This window comes from Aquarana catesbeiana, linkage group LG04 (genome assembly GCF_042186555.1).
Source record: "Aquarana catesbeiana isolate 2022-GZ linkage group LG04, ASM4218655v1, whole genome shotgun sequence".
Classification (NCBI taxonomy): Eukaryota; Metazoa; Chordata; class Amphibia; order Anura; family Ranidae; genus Aquarana; species Aquarana catesbeiana.
Window position 1 is genome coordinate 595,658,216 of NC_133327.1, and position 21,093 is coordinate 595,679,308.

Consider the following 21,093-nt stretch of genomic DNA (forward strand, 5'->3'; position numbering starts at 1 on the left):
TGATAGTTTCAACCAGTACTTCATGAACTGGAAAAACCTTTCTCTTTTGTTCCCCCAAGCCTCTGTACATCTGGTCATGAAGGGTCAGGGGTTTCCTGTCCTCCTGAATACCGAGGGTTGTATAAATAGCCCCTAAGAGGTCCTCTACCTCCTCTAGGGATAATTTATATCTGGAGGATCTCCTGGACTCCCCGTCCTGGTCCTCCCCCTCTGAACCATCCTGGGAATCGGAGGAGGAACTATCTGGCTGTCTTAGTTCCACTCCGGAAGGCCCTGGAGCTTCCTCTGCCCTAACTGAAGTTGCAGGTTGGGCAGGAGCAGAGACCTGCGCCTGAGGCGGGGTTGTATCCTGGGGAGCTGGACTAATAGGTTGAAACCTTTCAAATAAGGCTTTAAATGAAGAAAAGGTGGACGAGAGCTCTTTAACTGAGGCTGCAAGTCCTGACTCCTGTTCAGAGTCCCTCTCCTTAACAAGGGAGTCTATGCACTCCCTACACAAGACTTTTGTCCATGCCTCCCCTAATGTGTCCCTGCAAGAGGCACACCTCCTCTTAGAGCTATGGGTAGACTTAGATTTTTCTGTAGCTTTCTGAAATACAAGAAAGGAAAAACAAACGTTTTTGTCACTTTTTTTTTTTTTTTTTTTTTTTTTTTTTAAAAAACAAGGATACAACCCTGGGAGTGCACTAGACCCTCCTTCATCTATGGGGATCTGAGCCTCCCTCCCCTGACCACCCAGGGTATCTGCCCCCCCATGACAGGAACCATACATGGAGGGACAATCCTAGGTAAAGAGTACTTTTCCCCAAGGCACTCTTACCTTAGGAAGGCTGGAGGTAGTGTCCGTTGGTTGAGCATCCGCTTCCGACATGACTTGCAGGTGGTTGCTACTACCGAGTCCAACGCTGCCTGTGCGCGTCCCAGACTCGTCTCCAGCCTGTGCCTGGCTTCCCTATCAGCCCTGCGACCCGGAACCGGAAGCCGCGGGTCAAAGGCAAGCCCCCGCCCTTCCGCCGGAAATGACGTCGCCCGTCGTCCGGCCCGCCTAGTTCCAAAAAGAGAGCGGCCTGTAAAGTATACAGGAAGGGCGGACGCCAGCCTGCTGCAGCCCTGTGACCGCGATAGGGAACCCCCACAGCCTGAAGCTGCGCTCAGCTAGGAAGTGGTGGCCACCGAATCGAGGGGTAAGTCCCCCCCATGCCCATAGGAAGCCCCTGCTCCAATTTACAGGCTCAAAAAAACAAATAACAGCCACAGTCCCTGACTGAAAAGCCTGGTTCCTTGCACAGTGTCTCCCCACCGGAGGAAACACTAATACTGAGGTCTGGCAGGGGGAAGTGAGAATTTATGGGCTGGCGCAGTGTTTCCTAAGAGGAAGAGGAGGAGACTATCTCTCATGGTGGCTGTCCTGAAAGACGAAAGGGGAAAATTGGGGTAATGAGTATGACCTGGAGACACTTCTCATTTTTTGATAATATTTTAGGACATGCACAATTTTTTGTTGGTCGTGTGAGAGCTACGCCGAGCACACCTAATCTCGGTAATTGTTTGGTTGCCCAGTTCCTGATGGGATGTTACTCAGTATTATCTGGCCCCTGCCCGGGCGATTGTATTTTTCTGCTCACTGTAAATTTTTGTTTTGTTGTTCCTGTTGGAGTTGGTTGTGATGTGTGTTGTACACCTACAATCTTAATAAAAAAAAAAAAAAGATATTTAAAAAAAACAAACAAAAAAAAAAAAAAAAAAAACACCACAAACTGACATTAGGAGCACTCCCTTTGAAAGAGTGCTCCTAATCTCAGCTTGTTACTTGTATAGAAGACACCTGGGAGCCAGAAATCTTGCAGATTGATAGGGGATCAAATACTTATTTCACCCATTAAAATGCAAATCAATTTATAACTTTTTTTGAAAAGCGTTTTTTCTGGATATTTATGTTATTGTGTCTGTTAAAATAAACCTACCATTAAAATTATAGAATGATCATTTCTTTGTCAGTGGGCAAACAAAAAATCAGCAGGGTATCAAATACTTTTTCCCCTCACAGTATTAATTTTATGAAATGTTACTTCATCTGTTACAACTGTCACTGCCTGGAGTGGAAATAGAAACATTTGCGGTTTTAAACAGAAACTCACCTGCCTTGAATCTTATCTTCCCAACATATCTGAACCACATGAAACAGACCTATAAATAAAAAATACAAACACATAAATGTGCCAAGTAATCTAAACTATGAAAACAGAAAGTCATTGTGTATAAAGCATACGATTAAACACTAAAATAGTTATATATACATACACACACACACACACACACACACACACACACACAAGTCAACACAAACTCACAAAAACAAAATAAAAAACAAACAAACAAAAAAAAAAAAAACACACAACTCAAAGCCGAAATTATAAACAAGCACAGTGTGAATATACTGTGGGCCCACATTGATATATAAACAAATTACCACAGGACTTTAAATTTAAAACTCCAGGCACAAAAACTCTCATTGAAATATATAATTCAATAGCCACAAAGGCTATAAATCATCTTTGCGGGGATCAAATTGCCTTTGCAAGCCGAGATATTACTTTGTAAAAGTAGTATTGACATCAGCATTGTGCTGTATATAATAAATATGTGCAGAGAGCAGAGCTGTGGGCAGGCTCCATCCACTACTACAGGCTACCTGCAGAAAACTAGAAGGGGCGGAAACAAGACCACTCACCTTGCACAAGGAGAGAGAGCAGCAATGAGCGGTCTATTTCAGGAAGCTCCTGTACAAATGTAAAAGGTTTCACACTGGATCTGGCAGAAATGCACAAAGCACAGCGAGATTTAAGGGATAATACGCGAGTTTTGTATTTAGTCACTTTAGTACCATGCTATAGCCAAAAGATGGCTACAGCGCAGTACTGTAGTACTAGAAGGGTGTCCATAGACGTGCTCCCATATCCCCAACCTCTGGGCACGCTCTGTGAGCACTGTGTCCTTTAAACACAGTTGATCACAGAATGGGATAAAGGGCCAATCACAGTGCCTCTTTACCGTGTGATCAGCTGTGTCCAATCACAGCTGATCACATGTAAACAGACCTGTCAGTTATCGGCAGGCCTTTCTTCATGCGCTTTGTCTGTGAGGAAAGGAGTGCTGATAACCGGCAAGGCTGCCTGTTTATCAGTGCAGCCACATCAGTACAGAATAAAAAAATAAAAAAAGGGAAGAGATAAAATATAATTTTTCATGGCAACTGCACAGTAGAGATGATTAGGGAGATCCAATGCTCAGGGTAGGAGAGGGGGCCAGGAAACGACTGGAGTAAGGGAGGTATCTGCATTGGGTCATTCAGCCATTACCCCAGGAGCAGGGTCATTGTGTTCTATTCCGCTGCATATAGGTGCAGTAGATGGCTTTACATGAGAGCCAACTTGTTAAGACTAAGGAAGTTATATTCGGGGGAAGGCAGGGAACATTCAAGGCCTTTTCACACGGGCATCCATTTTTTTCCTTTTTTTTTTTTTTAATCTGTCTGTCTTTGGTTGAAAAATGGAAAGTACCGTAATTTATTCTTAAAGGCTTGTGGATGTAAAGGAATGATCATCATCTGCTTACATCTGCCTACATCCACATTTGTTCAGGTCATTTTATTTAAATGGAAGCTGTGCCCTTCTACATTCATATGGATCTGAGCGGATGCCATCCATTTATGTCTGTTTTTAGGCAAGAAACATTTCTTTTTATTACAGTGCATCTGGAAAGTATTCAGAGCTCTTCACTTTTCCCACATTTTGTTACGTTACAGCCTTATTCCAAAATGGATTAAATTCATTATTTTCTTCAAAATTCTACCCATAATGACCAGAATACCCCATAATGACAAATTATGTAAAATAAGTTTGTTTGAAATCTTTGCAAATTTATAAAAAAAACAAAAACAAACATATCTACATAAGTATTCACAGCCTTTGCTAAATACATTGTTGAAGCACCTTTGGCACCAATTACAGCCTCAAGTCTGTTTGAGTATAATACTAAAAGCTTGGCACACCTATTTTTGGGCAGTTTCTCCCATTCTTCTTTGCAGGACTTTTCAAGCTCCATTAGGTTGGATGGGGAGCGTCAGTGCACAGCCATTTTCAGATCTCTCCAGAGATGTTCAAATCGGGTTCAAGTCTGGGCCACTCAAGGACATTCACAGAGTTGTCCCATAACCACTCCTTTGTTATCTTGGCTGTGTGCTTTGGGTCGTTGTCCTGTTGGAAGAGGAACCTTCGCCCCAGTCTGAGGTCCAGAGCACTCTGGAGCAGGTTTTCATCACGGATGTCTCTGTACATTGCTGCATTCATCTTTCCCTCGATCCTGACTAGTTTCCCAGTTCCTGCCACTGAAAAACATCCCCACAGCATGATAGTGCCACCACCATGCTTCACTGTAGGGATGGTATTGGCCAGCTGATGAGCAGTGCCTGGTTTCCTCTAGATATGACGCTTGTCATTCAGGCCAAAGAGTTCAAATCTTTGTTTCATCAGACCAGAGAATTTTGTTTCTCATGGTCCGAGAGTCCTTCAGTTGCCTTTTGGCAAACTCTAGGCGGTCTGTCGTGCCTTTTACTGAGGAGTGGCTTCCGTCTGGCCACTCCACCATAAAGGCCTGATTGGTGGAGTGCTGCAGAGATGGTTGTTCTTCTGGAAGGTTCTCCTCTCTCCACAGAGAAACGCTGGAGCTTTGTCAGAGTGACCATTTGGTTCTTGGACAACTCCCTGACTGAGACCCTTCTCCCCTGATCGCTTAGTTTGGAAGGGGGGCCCGCTCTAGGAAGAGTGGTGGTGGTTCCAAACTTCTTCCATTAACAGATGGAAATCACTGTGCTCATTTGGACCTTCAATGCTGCAGAAATGTTTCTGTACCCTTCCCCAGATCTGTGCCTCGATACAATCCTGTCTTGGTGGTCTACAGACAATTCCTTGGACTTCATGACTTGGTTTGTGCTCTGACATCTGTGGTTATTTCCAAATCATGTCTAGTCAACTGAATTTACCACAGGTGGACTCCAATCAAGTTGTAGAAACATCTCAAGGATGATCAGTGGAAATAGGATGCACCCGAGCTCAATTTTGAGTTTCCTGGCAAAGGCTGTGAATACTTACATACGTGTGATATTTTCATTTTTAATAAAATTGCAAAAATTTCATACAAACTTCTTCACATAGTCATTATGAGGTATTGTTTGTAGAATTTTGAGGAAAATAATGAATTTAATCCCTTTTGGAATAAGACTAACAACAAAATGTGGAAAAAGTGAAGCGCTGTGAATATAATCCAGATCCACTGAATACCTTGGTCACCTAGGATTGGTTTCAACAAAAAACAAAAAAGGAAAGAAAGAGAACACAGATATAAACAACTGAAGTGAAAACCAATGTAAACCAGACTGAAGGCAGATGTGTAAACATGTACCCTGAATTAGCATTCAACAGTTTTACTCTTTGCAAACAATGTGACTTAACAGATGATGTCTGTGTAAAAGAACCCCAAGGCCTCAAAGTACTTTAGTGTACTGTACATCCATAAGAAGGGCTGTGTTTGCCCACATGGGATGCACAGGTGCTCCATGCATCCGCATACAGGCAGTACTATTCAGGTCTACGGAGATGCAGTGATGGCACGGACACAGACACTGCTCCTAATCTTATATCTCTGGGCCACTGTGTTTGGGGACACAGCAGCACCTGCTTGGATGTCAAATAGACAACAGACATGAATGAGGACAGCCTGCATGTAAATGCATTGAACACCATCTTCAATCATGATTTTTTTTTGACCTCTGCAAAGAGGATTTATGGATTACTAATTTCTGCCTAATATAGCGCACCCACTATCAGATGTCATTGTAACAAGATAATCAACGCTATTACCCTAACCTGTCAGTGGCGATACAATTGTGGCTGATCGTAGTCTATTACTGTGTGATGTAACAGCGATGGAAGAGGAGTGACCCCCACTACAGGCAGCACTGGGGTGCCCCCCTCCTCCCTGGGGGGGCCTCCTCCTCTGATCAGGCAGCACTGGGGAGGGGGGCCTCCTCCTCTGATCAGGCAGCACTGGGGAGGGGGGCCTCCTCCTCTGATCAGGCAGCACTGGGGAGGGGGGGCTCCTCCTCTGATCAGGCAGCACTGGGGAGGGGGGGCTCCTCCTCTGATCAGGCAGCACTGGGGAGGGGGGGGCTCCTCCTCTGATCAGGCAGCACTGGGGAGGGGGGGGCTCCTCCTCTGATCAGGCAGCACTGGGGAGGGGGGGCTCCTCCTCTGATCAGGCAGCACTGGGGAGGGGGGGCTCCTCCTCTGATCAGGCAGCACTGGGGAGGGGGGGCTCCTCCTCTGATCAGGCAGCACTGGGGAGGGGGGGCTCCTCCTCTGATCAGGCAGCACTGGGGAGGGGGGGCTCCTCCTCTGATCAGGCAGCACTGGGGAGGGGGGGCTCCTCCTCTGATCAGGCAGCACTGGGGAGGGGGGGCTCCTCCTCTGATCAGGCAGCACTGGGGAGGGGGGGCTCCTCCTCTGATCAGGCAGCACTGGGGAGGGGGGGCTCCTCCTCTGATCAGGCAGCACTGGGGGGGGGGGGGGGGCTCCTCCTCTGATCAGGCAGCACTGGGGGGGGGGGGGGGCTCCTCCTCTGATCAGGCAGCACTGGGGGGGGGGGCTCCTCCTCTGATCAGGCAGCACTGGGGGGGGGGGGGGGCTCCTCCTCTGATCAGGCAGCACTGGGGGGGGGGGGGCTCCTCCTCTGATCAGGCAGCACTGGGGGGGGGGGCTCCTCCTCTGATCAGGCAGCACTGGGGGGGGGGGGGCCTCCTCTGATCAGGCAGCACTGGGGGGGGGGGCCTCCTCTGATCAGGCAGCACTGGGCGGGGGGGGGCCTCCTCCCCCCGATCAGGGTTGCCATGTCTCATGGTCCTCCAACCCTCCAGTGACAGTCATGACCCGCACATCACTATACCGACCCGATAACAAACAGACGAGCTCTCACCCCGCTCCCATACCCTGAAGTACAATGGTGACCCCACTCCCCAGAGGACTGCCTGTGTTGGGACTTGTGATGCTCTACAGGTGATCAATCCAGGCCAGCAGTCGGACAAAGCCCCGCCCCTTACTATGCCGCCTGCGCCCTCTCTGGAACTTACCGCATTGTCGCTGCGTCCGCCCGGAGCTCTCCTGTCACCAACAGCAGCCCTCAACCATCCCAGGCATCATACCGTCCCGGCCATTGCGTCACTTCCGACCTGCTGATCTGCCACGGGGAAGACGTCCCGGATATGACGCCCCGTTAGTCTCTGTCACTCCTGTGAATGTATTATATTACAACCCCTCTTTATAACGTGACAGGAAACACAAGTCATAGGACTACAATTCCTCCCATTTGATATACTCGGTGTAAACCCTGAGCGGGGTCCGCATACGCGGAAGTGACGCCAGCCGCTAACGTCAGGTGTTCTGGAGACTGGCAAGCGCTCCTGACAGCTGCTCTTCTTCCGCCCTTCGTTGGCTCCACTTCCGCCTTCGCCTGCGCAGCGATTTCTCCTTCCAGCTCGCACGGCCGGCCGCGGTGGATGCCGGGAAGGCGGATCCGGGAGGAGGAGGTTGTGTGTTGTGGACGCTTCCATCAGCCCGGGGTTACCTGGAAGATTAGGAAGTGGAAATCCCCGCACTGACCGGCGGCTCGGAGACACCCGAGGGAGCGACATGAGCGGTACCCCCGAGCTGTGCGGCCCGGGAGAAGGGGACAAGGTGAGGGGCACAGGCCGGGCACTGTGTGTGTGTGTGTCTGATTATTCTTCCAAGATGAGGGAATACTAAGGCAGCTGAGGAGGAACTACAAGTCCCAGCAGTGAGACTGTAGAGCAGGACAGATCACAGAGCAGCCGGGGGAAGAAGGGGTTACAGGCGATCAGATCGGTGCTGAGTGTCCCATATACCATCAGACATCGGGGGAGGGGCTGTACATCATACACAGGGGGAGGAATGGACCCCACACTGAACTTGTGTCTGCCAGGACCCTGCAGGTCAGAGCCAGGGCACAACCATCTTGGATTGTCACTTAAAGGGGCCGGCAGGAGAGGAATAAGGGAGTCACCGACCTGTCCTTATTTACACATGTGATCTCCGCACTGTCATCATTATCCTTCCTTCGTGATTGGCCGAGTCTGTGACCAGGAACAGGCAACGGCCACTTCCTGGAGCCGGTCCCACCTCCTCTGTGTCACCTGGTGACGGGCGTTCAGGGCAGGGTGACGGGCGTTCAGGGCAGGGTGACGGGCGTTCAGGGCAGGGTGACGGGCTTCAGGGCAGGGTGACGGGCGTGCAGGGCAGGGTGACGGGCGTGCAGGGCAGGGTGACGGGCATGCAGGGCAGGGTGACGGGCGTTCAGGCGGGGTGACAGGAGTTTAGGGTGACGGGCATTCAGGGTGACGGGCGTGAAGATCGCTCTGTCAGAAGTCACTAGTAGAGATGAGATCAGCCGTCTGCCAAACTCTGAATTTACGTTTTTTTTTTTTTTTCTTTGAGTTGCAGGTCAGGTCATTCTTTGTTTATGTGAGCTGCAGCTCAGAAATAGCCCATTCTGCAATTCGCTGGAGTTAAAAAAAAAAAAAATGGAATGCACCCCACACTGAACTTGTGTCTGCCAGGACCCTGCAGGTCAGAGCCAGGGCACAACCATCTTGGATTGTCACTTAAAGGGGCCAGCAGGAGAGGAATACAGGAGTCACTGACCTGTCCTTATTTATAGATGTGATCTCCGCACTGTCATCATTATCCTTCCTTCGTGATTGGCCGAGTCTGTGACCAGAAACAGGCAACGCCCACTTCCTGGAGCCGGTCACACCTCCTCTGTGTCACCTGTTGACAGGCGGGCAGGGTGACAGGCGTTCAGGGCAGGGTGACAGGCGTTCAGTGCAGGGCAGGGTGACGGGCGTTCAGGGCAGGGTGACGGGCGTTCAGGGCAGGGTGACGGGCATGCAGGGCAGGGTGACGGGCGTGCAGGGTGACGGGCATTCAGGGTGACGGGCGTGAAGATCGCTCTGTCAGAAGTCACTAGTAGAGATGAGATCAGCCGTCTTTCAAACTCTGAATTCACGTTTTGTTTTTTTTTCCTTTGAGTTGCAGGTCAGGTCATTCTTTGTTTATGTGAGCTGCAGCTCAGAAATAGCCCATCCCGCAACTCACTGGAGTTAATAAAAAAAAAAAAAAAAAAAAAAAAAAAAAAAAAAAGCACCAGTTTGGGGTCGGATGGGGAAAGTGTTTGGGGTCGGATGGGGAAGGAGTTCAGGAAGGAGTTTGGGGTCGGATGGGGAAAGTGTTTGGGGTCGGATGGGGAAGGAGTTCAGGAAGGAGTTTGGGGTCGGATGGGGAAAGTGTTTGGGGTCGGATGGGGATGGAGTTTGGGGTCGGATGGGGAAAGTGTTTGGGGTCGGATGGGGAAAGTGTTTGGGGTCGGATGGGGAAGGAGTTTGGGGTCGGATGGGGAAAGTGTTTGGGGTCGGATGGGGAAGGAGTTAAGGAAGGAGTTTGGGGTCGGATGGGGAAGGAGTTCAGGAAGGAGTTTGGGGTCGGATGGGGAAAGTGTTTGGAGTCGGATGGGGAAGGAGTTTGGGGTCGGATGGGGAAGGAGTTTGGGGTCGGATGGGGAAGGAGTTTGGGGTCGGATGGGGAAAGTGTTTGGGGTCGGATGGGGAAAGTGTTTGGGGTCGGATGGGGAAGGAGTTTGGGGTCGGATGGGGAAAGTGTTTGGGGTCGGATGGGGAAGGAGTTCAGGAAGGAGTTTGGGGTCGGATGGGGAAGGAGTTTGGGGCCGGATGGGGAAGGAGTTTGGGGTCGGATGGGGAAGGAGTTCAGGAAGGAGGTTGGGGTCGGATGGGGAAGGAGTTTTGAGTCGGATGGGGAAGGAGTTTTGAGTTGGATGGGGAAGGAGTTTTGAGTCGGATGGAGAAGGAGTTTGGAGTCGGATGGGGAAGGAGTTCAGGAAGGAGTTTGGAGTCGGATGGGGAAGGAGTTCAGGAAGGAGTTTGGGGTCGGATGGGGAAGGAGTTTGGGGTCGGATGGGGAAGGAGTTCAGGAAGGAGTTTGGGGTCGGATGGGGAAGGAGTTTGGGGTCGGATGGGGAAGGAGTTTGGGGTCGAATGGAGAAGAAGTTTGGAGTCGGATGGGGAAGGAGTTCAGGAAGGAGTTTGGGGTCGGATGGGGAAGGAGTTCAGGAAGGAGTTTGGGGTCGGATGGGGAAGGAGTTTGGGGTCGGATGGGGAAGGAGTTCAGGAAGGAGTTTGGGGTCGGATGGGGAAGGAGTTTGGGGTCGGATGGGGAAGGAGTTTGGGGTCGGATGGGGAAGGAGGTTGGGAAGGTGTTTGGGGTCAGATGGGGAAGGAATTTGGGAAGGTGTTTGGGGTCAGATGGGGAAGAAGTTTGGGGTCAGTCAGAGGGGAATTTGAAGTTTGTTAGAGACAAGCTAGGCATTAGGTCTTGTTCACATTTGCTTGAAATACTGATGCTGAACAAATACACCTAGAGCATCATCAATGCCCATTTGACACATTTTATTGCATTATCATTCGATGTGCATTTTATGCCTGTTAATGCATTAAGAACATGCCAGTTTTCTGTGATATATCTGGTCACTACCATTATGGATATGTTGCTTGAAAATGTGCATTACATGTTGAAATCTAAAAACACGCCAGGCACCTATATATTTTTCGATAGTTGTGAACAAGGCCTAACACACTGCAAACGCTTTCTAGCACATTTATTGTACGTTGCCCATAGACATGAATGGAAGGAGTTGAGATGCTTCAACTCCTTCCAAACTCAGTATGTAGCTAAAGTTTTGAAGTGCAGCAACACTAGGCAACAGAAAAGCTTCATGTTTTAATAATGTGAACAGCTCTGTGCACTGACAGTATTATGAAATGCAGACCGCTTTACTAGGCATTTGAGGAGTGTTAAAAATGTGTCTCAAACATCTGCTTTTCATGCCAGTGTAAATGCGGCCTTAGAGACGTGCTAGGAGTTAGAGATTTCATTTGTAAGTTCTAATAAGCAGGTTCCTCTGATTCCTCCTGAACTGTATTGTAACTGTCCTGTCTTCCTCCATTTTGTAAAGCGCTGCACAAACTGTTGGTGCTATATAAATCCTGTGTATTAATGTTGGGGTCGAGCTCGGAGTTTGGGTTGAGGCGAGTTCTGAGGACACCCAAGCACATCTCTACTGTAGGCTCTCATATTTCTAACCCATCAGGTTTCATTTAGGACTCTTGACCAAGCACACATATATTGTTCAGAGTATTTGTATATTTATTTATTACAGGTATTTGTATAGTGTTGACTATTTACACAGCACTTTACACATTCTACATTCTCATCAGTCCCTGTACTCAACCAGATTACATTCTAAGGTCTCTCTTGGGATGAGGTTGGGCTTAGTCTGAACCTAGAAGTTGGCTGTCATTGCTTGGCCATTGAGCTGTGGTGAGAGAGTCCCTACCCCACTTTTGCTCATATACAAAGGGGCGGGGATACTTGTGACATCATTGACCTCATATGACCACATGACCCCCACTAGGTCACTGTCATAACCTGGCCATATGAGGTCAATGATGTAACAAGTATCCCACCCCTTTGTATATGTGCAACAGTGGGATAGGGAATCCCTCGCCCACTGCTCATTGGCCCAGCAGTGACCGCTAAATTCCAGGTTGGACAAACTGTGGTTTATATCAAACCTATCTCATTACTAAACCCATCTCATTACTAGTCCCTATCTCCATGTATACATACTAGGGCAAATTTAGACAGGAGCCCTTTAACTTTCCAGCATGTCTTTGGAGTGTGGGAGGAAACCGGAGTACCCGGACAGCATGCAGATTCCATGCAGATATTGTCCTGGTTGGGATTCTTAGGCCTCTTTCACACGGCTGATCCGGTCAGGTCCGCCTGTCAGTTTTTTAGGCGGCCTGAACAGACACTCCATGGAGGTCTATGGAGCGTCGGATGTCAGTGGTGACATGTCCGCCGACATCCGACCCGCTCCAATCCAAAAAAGTTTGACGGAGGAAAAACCTACTTTTCCATCCGTCATCCCATAGGGGAGAGCGGCACTCTGACAGGTCCATTGCTGCACAGTGTGCAGCGACAGACCTGTCATCTGCCTGCTCAGCGGGGATCGATGGAGCGATCCCCCGCTTAGCAGAGCGGGCTCCGTCCACGGACACGTCCGTGTGAAGGAGCCCTAACTGGAGATCCAAGCTCTGTTAGGACCCTTTTGCATTGGAGATCCAATCGGGTCTTGCTGTTCATTTTTCAGTTGGACCCTCCATTATCCTCTATGGGCAGTCGTATGTAAACGGATTTCTGTCCAATTACACCTGGCTACCTCCGATCCAGTGAAAAATAAAAAATGGAAGGGGATCTGTTTCCCTGCATCTGGCCAAATCAGATTGGAGGCCAGTTGGATGTAAACGGACAGCGGGTCTGTTTACATCCAGCTGCCTATAGAGGAGAGCAGGCTCTATCCATGTTCGCTCCACTTGTACAGATTAAGGATGAGCTCCGGCGTGTTCGCACAGCCCATGTGCAGAGCCCACCAGGAAGTCAGCACTGCACTGCGCTAATCACAGGCAGTGAGACATTGTCCCGATGTGCTGCTGCAGAGATCCGGAAATGTCTCAATGCCTGTGGGTAGCGCAGTGCCGACTTCCTGGCGGGTTCTGCACGTGGAGTGTGTGAACACGCCGGAGCTCATCCTTAATACAGATCTGTCATTCGACCTCTCCGCCCAGCTCAGCAGACGGATCACCTGTTGATCAAAACCCAATCCGGCCCGTGTGAAAGGGACCTAAGACCAACTACTAAGTTGCTGCAACTTACCCGTTGGAACGCTTTGGGTTTGCAAATCATAATATGAGCTGCTGTTTAGTAAGAGCTGGACCTTTTATCTTCTGGGTGTAAATTTGTTAGTCTCAGCTTAGCATTGTCAGAGTTATTGTTACGCAGACTGTATGTGTTCTGTCACTGACCCTTCAGTGGGGCCCTGTGCACATGGGAATGGAAGTATATGCGTCCAGATGTGTTTGGAGCTTAATTTGGAAACTCACCTGGAAGTGTGGAATTGTTTGCTAAAGCTGAAAGCAGCCCCCATAGGCATACAGGAGAGCTTCTAACTGTGTTGAGCGAGGGCTGTGGTTACCTGTACAGATGTTCATGCATCCCCAGGCGGGCTGTTCATTGATGTCTATTGGGATGCAGTGGCTGCATGAGTACAGCTGCTGCTCCAAATTTGGCATTGACGTGGGGGGGGTGTGCACGGCTCAGAACGTAGACAGTGGGGTGGATTTACCAAAACTGGAGCAGACAGAATTTGGTGCAGCTCCGCATAGTAACCAATCAGCTTCAAGGTTTTTATTGGCAAAGCTTAATTGAACAAGCTGAAGTTAGAAGCTGATTGGCTACCATGCACAGCTGCACCAGATTCTGAGTGCTCCAGTTTTAGTAAATCTCCCCCACTATGTGTTTGGGGTTGTGCACCAGCGTGGATGTCAGATTGGGAACAGAGGCTGTGTGTCTGTAGATGTGAATGAGACTGCCTACATAGGAATACATGGAACACATGCGGGTAAACACGAGCCTCCATGGACATACCAGGTAGTACAACTGTATGAACGAGACCTATCTCTTTATAAAAAAACAAAGCACACAGACTGATCATTCAGCTTCATTTTAAATGTCACTCTGCAGGTGATGCATTATTACAGGGTTGTGACATCATCTAGCATTCGCTTTAGACAGATTTCTTAGTGACCTTATGGTGACCATACCCGCTTCAAGAAATTATCTCCTGATTAATCCTTCCTGATAGGAATACTTGATCTATAGACGACAACTTATTCAACTGATATGCCCCAAGCAGGGACATGGATTTCGACCAATAGATTGGAAGATATGATTATAAGTCGTTAATGACATCTCTGTTTCCACCTTGCAGTCCCATGATCTGATCAATCGAACTATGATCAAATTCACGACCAAAGCATCCTAGGACTCCCGATCGATCCACAATCAGTTAATTTTCCACTCACTCTGGTCAGTCAACTCAGTTTGATCGAATCTGATCGAAAGCAGTTCTAAATTGATCAGGTGGGAAGTTATTTCTATTTGATTGTTTGCTGATTTGATCATTTTGATTGGATTGCACATTGATAAGATAGAAAGATTGAAGCGTGTATGGCCAGCATTAGAGATCTGTGATGTAAGATTTATTTATTTTTTTTAGTGTTTTCCGTTATTTCCATTAATGTGGTCTCCTGTTCATCCACTGTGCTGTGTTCCTTTGAGTCCTGGGAGGGGGGGGGGGAATACTCTGTGCATGCAGGAAAATGTCTCAGTATTATAGTATTGTTCCGACATGACTTAACACACAACATGAAGAATGCCTCATGACTTGACTCTGTAGGTAGGTGGAGGTAAAATGTATACATGTCGATTGTGTATAATATTAAGCCTTACACACTCAAAAATGATAGTTTTGCTGTATATTTCAGCACCTTATTAGAGAAATCTCTGTGTTCATGAGCCTCTAGATGTTTGGTACCATGAGTATATGAGATCACATAAGGCCCCCTTTCACACGAGTGCTCCGGTCAGTTCCGCCTGTCAGGTAGACTCGATCAGAACCTCCATTCTCCTCTATGGAGCAGTGGGTATAAACGGCCATGTGTCTGTTTACACCCACCTACATCAAATCCGCTTAGTGGTAGTTGGGTGTAAGTGAACAGGTGGTCTGTTTACATCCGATCGCCCATGGAGGACAGCGTGCTGTGTCGGCTGTATTCACTCTGCATAAGCGGAGAGGACACGGACTTGTCTGCCTGATCAGTAGGGATCAGCAGACAGATCCCCTGCTGAGCAAACCGATAGGAGATGGAGTCCGCCCAGTGTGAAAAGACTCTAAAACTAAAGAAAGTTTACAGAAAACAGCAGTGATTGGAATGGAGGCATGTGTTCTTGTGATAAACACTTTTGTTGTTCTTTTCAAAAACTTTTTCCAGCCTGGTGGGATGCAGCCGTAGTCAAGAGCTGTGTAGGGGGAGCATTGTGCGGGATTTACTATAATGATGTTACTATGGAGGTGGAGGAAAGAGGAAAAAGAGGTTTAGTTATGAAGTAACTAGTAGACTCATAGATGGTATAGAGAAAGGAAAAAAGCCAGGGATGTAACCAGTGTTAATTTAGTTGACTAAAATACGACTAAAACTAAAACAATTGAGATGACTAAAATACAACTAAAATTAAAATGGCATTTTAGTCAAAAGACTAAGACTAAAACTAAATAGAAATTTGACTTCAAAATGAACACTGGCCTTTAGTGCATGTTCATACCTCAATACCCTTAAAAAATAACATATGAGATTTTTCACTCCAGCAGTATATTATGAGTTGTAGAGAAATGTTAAACTACATGGTTTAGGAGATATTTCCAAAAGACAGGCACCGATGTCTACGGCGCATGCGCTGTAGACAATGGCGCACTGAGTGTGCCGTCTCTAACGGCGATCATGCCGTTAGTGGCGGAACCAGCATGCATGCGTGGGAGTGATGTCATCGCGGCTTCGGCCAATCACAGCGCCGGAGCCGCGATACCTGGACGCTTCGTAGGAGAAGGGACAGCGGTGACATTGCAGGCTCCCTTGTCAGGTAAGTGACATATAATGGGCTACTATGCTTTACCTTTGCAGGGAAACAAAGAGGAAGTAAACTCATCTGGGTTTACTTCCTCTTTAACTAATGCATTACAATTTAATTACGCCTATTCGATTTCGGACAACTAAAATGAGTTTTAGTCGACTAAAATGTACTGGAGATTTAGTCGACTAAATACGCCTAAAACTAAAACAATTGCAGAAGACTAAAATGAAAATGACATTTTAGTCCTAAGACTAAAACTGAATCGAAATTTGCTGCCAAAATTAACACTGGATGCAACATTCCAGATAATAAGGTTCTATGTGTAGATCTGTCGCAATAATGGGATCAGTTTTTAACAAAAAAAAACTTGGGGCTCTTCTGGTATTGTTCATTGTCTGACCAATGAAAATTATTACTTTTAAAAGATCTTCTCATAAATGTGAATATTCAGCTCTTCCAAGCATGCTTTTTACTTGCGTTAGAGATAGGGAAGGGAGAAGAAGACTCCTCCTAAGCATAGGTATAACTTTGGAAAGACAAAATCCAGCATGGCTAGGCAGCTAGTGGATGTTTTCCCTGGTTAGCAGGGTGGATAAAAATCGATGATTTAAAAAAATAAAAATAATCAAAAAATCTGTTTTTTTTTTTTTTAAATTTAAATCGGTGGTCTACAAACTGCGACCTGGGGGCCAGATACGGCCCTTTGCTTGTTTTTATCTGGCCCTTGGGGTGCTATTTTATTAATTGGCACCAATGGAGGGCACAATTCCTCCCAATGACCCCAATGATGGGGGATTTTGTACTCCTGATGGCCGCTGTCCAGCCCCCTTAAACTTTGAAGGACAGTAAACTGGCCCTTTGTTTAGAAAGTTTGATTTGATGTGTTACTAAGCCCAGTCTTATGAAAATAGTTCCTCTGCCACCCCCCCACCCCCCCCCCCCCCCCACAGGTCCCACAGCTTATAAATCTTCTTTTTATATTAATATACTTCTACTATATATTTTTATTGCTGATCTGTATACCACGGTCCCATGATAAACTGCACAGTTTGTCCAGTGCTGAGTTTTCAGGTAGGAGGAGATTTCCACTACAGCCTGTATACACGCCCACATGTGTGATGTCAGTATCATGTGACCTGAAGAGTTCACCTGAAACAGGAAATGTTCTCTGCAGCAATAGAGACTAAACTGAGCATGTGCAGGACGGCTACCCTCACTGTATTATATGGCCTTGCCAAGATAGACAGTGCAGGAGGGAAGGATCTGTCCATATAGTGTCAAAGAGCCTTTTTACACAATGCAGAGGATTAACCCCTTAAGTGCCACAGTGACTATGACAAGCATGCTATTCTGCATATACAGACAGATTTTACTATTGTGGGTTTAGTAACACTTTAAATCAGATTTTTTTTTCAAATGTATTTAAATAACATGCTTTTGGAGTAAAGAGAGTTTTCTATTTAAGATACATTAATAATTTAGTTTATTCAGCATGAAATGGAGCTTAGTTGTGTAGCATGAGGTTGTATAGTCTCCAATATTTACATTATTGGTAAACTCATTCAGTGAATCCAAGCTCTTCAAGCTGAGATAATGTACTGCATTGATGCGATCACACAATTTCACACGTACTACCAGCAAGAATGAGTCCTTACGTTTTTAAGAACACCTGTCATTTCAGATCCATCATGTTGTGTCACTTTGTTGTGTCACTGCCGCATCACCAGCCGTCCTATTAAAGTGAATGGGACTGTCGGTGAGTCAACAGCGGGTCAGAGGAGGAGCTGCTATGGGACAGAGATGACAGCTGCTCTTTAAAAATTTTGATTTAAATCAAGCCTTTTTACTAGTGAGTTAAATCAAACCCACCCTGCTGGTTATTATCTGTGTAGGCTTGTTGGCATGAGAATGTTAACCTGATCTAGACCAAATCAGCTGAACAAGGTGATAATCATGTCATGACTTCGGGAATATAAACATTAATGCTCTACTGTGTTGCAATAAAGTTTCAGCGGCATGCTATTGTCATTGGGGAGTGTGATCACATCCTATATGTGCTATCCACTGCTCAATACACCATGTAGCGGCCACTGGTGTCTGATCATATTCTATAGGTATATGTACCGTCCACTGTATGGTACACAGTAGAGCTGCACGATTAATCGTTAAAGAATCAAGATCGCGATTCTACCCCCTCACACTCTTAAAGCATTTTTCTGATCCATTGCATAGAGTTCTCTGCTCACTGCTGACAGCTGTCAAAAAACAAAACAAAACAAAAAAACAGACAGCCTGCCAAGTTTATGACAACATTACTTAGAAACATTGTAACACTTAGTCCTTTTAGATCAAAGGAATGAACTTCGGTCTGTAAATGAGGGAAGTAAGAATAAGGCCTCAGGTACACTGCTGCTGGTAAACGGATGTTTAGGAGCAGTTGGGCGGTTTTTTTCAGATGCCCCTAAACTCTCCTCTGTTATTTTATCAGTACATGTACACAGGTCGTTTATAGCAGTTTAGTTTAGAAGCATTTATTGGAAAGCAAAAAAAATGCATTCAGGACGGATGTTCAGAGGTATTTGAAATGCCAAATGCATGTAACAGCTTGTAAATGCGGTAGCCACGTTTCATTTACAGGCGTTTTTAATGGAGAAACATTTTGGACCATTTTCAATGTAAAAAATGCTTCTAAACGTAAACGCTGCACAATGGACGTTTTTAAACGTCCGTTACTATCTGTCCAGTTAAATCGTTCAGGAGAGGTTTTAAAACGTCCCGTGTACATGAAGCCTAAACCTTTTTCTGGCACTTCTTGCTTACAAGATAAAATCAGTATTTTTTGGCTAGAATATTACTTAAAACCCCCAAACATTATGGATTTTTTTTTTTTTTTTAGCAGAGACCCTAAAGAACAAAATGGTGATTGTTGCAATATTTTATGTCGCACTGTATTTGCGCAGCGGTCTTTCAAATGCAATTGTTTTGGGAAAAAACACACTTTAATGAATTAATAAAAAACGAAACAGTAAAGTTAGGCAAATTTTTTTGTATAATGTGAAAGATAATGATGTCCTACGAGAATCGTAAGAGAATTGTGGTCTTTATTCTAAGCAAAAAAAATAGCGATTCTCATTTTTGCCAGAATCTTGCATCTCTAGTACGCAGTGTAGCTGTCACTGAGGTCTGTGATCAAACCCTTTATAGGTGTATGTACCAATCACTGCTCATCATGCAGCTCTCTTTGGTTTCTATGATCACATCCTATAGGTACAGTATATATACCATCCACTGCTTAGTATACTGTGTAGCTGCTACTGGTGTCTAATAGAGCTGCACGATTTATCGTCAAGAATTGTTATCGCGATTTTTTTTTTTCTTTCCCGTTGCGATCTTGACAAATGTATTCCCTGATTCTTTCTATGCAGAGAATTCTCTCTGCTGTTAAAGCCACAGCTCAAGAGAAAGGAAAAAAAAAAAAAAAAACGGGCAGTCTGCCAAGTATCACAACATTCTTTAGCAGTGGAACGAAGTCTAAACATTGTAACAATTTGTCAAAGGAATAGACTTTGTGTGTAAGTGAGGAAAGTTTAACCACTTAAACACTAAACCTTTTTGTGACATTTGTTGGTTTCAAGTTAAAATCATTTTTTTTTGCTAGAAAATTACTTAGAACCCCCAAACATTTATATATATATATATATAATATAGTAGAGACTAGAACTGTACGATTCTGGCTAAAATGAGAATCACAATTTTTTTGCTTAGAAGATAGATCACGATTCTCGCGGCATAACATCATCTTTCACATTAAAACAAACAAATTGGCTAACTTTACTGTTTCCTTTTTTTTTTTTTTTTTTTTATTCATTGAAGTGTATTTTTTCCCAAAAAATTGAAAGACCGCTGGGCAAATACAGTGTGACATAAAATATTGCAGCAATTGACATTTTATTCCCTAGGGTCTCTGCTAAAATGTATATAGGGTTTGGGGGTTCCAAGTAATTTTCTAGCAAAAAATATTGATTTTACCTTAAACAAGTGTCAGAAAAAGATTTACAATGTAAGTGGTTAAACTTCCTGCATTTACACGTTGTTTTAAGAAACCTGGCAGACTGCCTGGAATTTTTTCTTTACAAACAGAAGTTTCCCTTTGATCTAAGAAGGAAGTTAGTTACAATATTTCATTTTAAAAACTTGGCAGACTGCCTGGATGTTTTCTTTTGACAACTGAGTGAGCAGATAAGTCTCTCCACTTGTTTATATGAAAGAATCGGCAAACTCTGTGCTGTGCAGCTCTAGTAGAGACCCTAGGGAATAAAATGGTGGCTGTTGCAATATTTTTTGTCACACTGTATTTGCGCAGCAGTCTTTCAAATGCAATTTTTTTGGAAAAAATTACTTTAATGAATTAAAAAAAACAAAAAACTAACCAGTAAAGGTAGCCCAATTTTTTTTGTATAATGTGAAAGATTTTACACCGCGAGAATTGTGATCTTTATTCTAAGCAAAAAAATAGTGATTCTCATTTTGGCCAGAATCGTGCAGCTCTAGTGTCTAAGGTTATGTCCTATAGGTGTGTGTGTGTACCATCTACTGGTCAGTACATCATGACTCTGTCACTGGTGTCTATGATCATATCATACAGGTATATGTACCATGCATTGCTCAGTACACAATGTAGCTGTCACAGCTGGTAAAAGTGTAATAACTGTCTAAACAGTTCCTGTATGTATGAGACTTCCACTGCTTGGCAAACCCCGATGTGTCACAGCTGTGTCTGATCATTTCCTTTCTATATGTAACATTCACAGCTGTGTACAGGTCTGATCATTGTGCAATGTTTACCCTCGTGTGATGGGGAGGGAGAAATTATTACACAATTATTAGAACACATCCTTCCACATTATTGCTGTCCTGTCAGCAAGTACAATGTATTTGATAACTGTTAGTACTCATGGGGAGTATTCTTTAGTCTAAGTGGCCCATTTATATAGCAATATGGCATTACCGCATCTACATTGAAAGAAAAAAAATAAACTTCTGGAACATTTTTATCAAGATCTGCAGTATGCATTACAAATGTCCTGTCCTTTCTGTCTTCCCAACTCTGAAACAAGCAAAGCTTCATTCACTTTAATGAATGGTGGGAAAATTTAAAATGTGCCAGGGGGAGGATAAAGAATCTAGACACGTGACTTTGACAGGTCATGTGACCTGGCTCTTCATGTATTAAAGTGTTTGCTGCTGCATTGTGCAGAGAACACTCCATAGGACATTGCAGATTCCAACAGCAAGTAAAAAAACTGGCATAGTGTGGTATAAACACTGCAATGTCCTGAAGAAAAGAAAGTGATATCTCCTG

At 45.5% G+C, this 21,093-nt stretch overlaps 2 protein-coding genes across 5 annotated transcripts in view; one reads left to right on the forward strand and one right to left on the reverse strand.

The window, feature by feature from the left end:
- SYS1 (SYS1 golgi trafficking protein) overlaps positions 1-7,541 on the reverse strand; it is a 31,750-nt gene extending 24,209 nt beyond the window's left edge. Inside the window, exons 1-2 of the mRNA XM_073628201.1 lie at positions 7,184-7,541; positions 2,139-2,187 (exon numbers count right to left, since the gene is read on the reverse strand). The gene's annotated coding sequence lies outside the window, so the exon portion shown is untranslated. The remainder of the gene's footprint in view (positions 1-2,138; positions 2,188-7,183) is intronic.
- Positions 7,458-21,093, forward strand: part of AFTPH (aftiphilin) — a 118,146-nt gene continuing 104,510 nt past the window's right edge. The window contains exon 1 of one of the 4 annotated variants that reach the window (XM_073628199.1): positions 7,458-7,787. The gene's annotated coding sequence lies outside the window, so the exon portion shown is untranslated. The remainder of the gene's footprint in view (positions 7,788-21,093) is intronic. The other 3 variants (XM_073628197.1, XM_073628200.1, XM_073628198.1) reach the window with 3 other exon arrangements.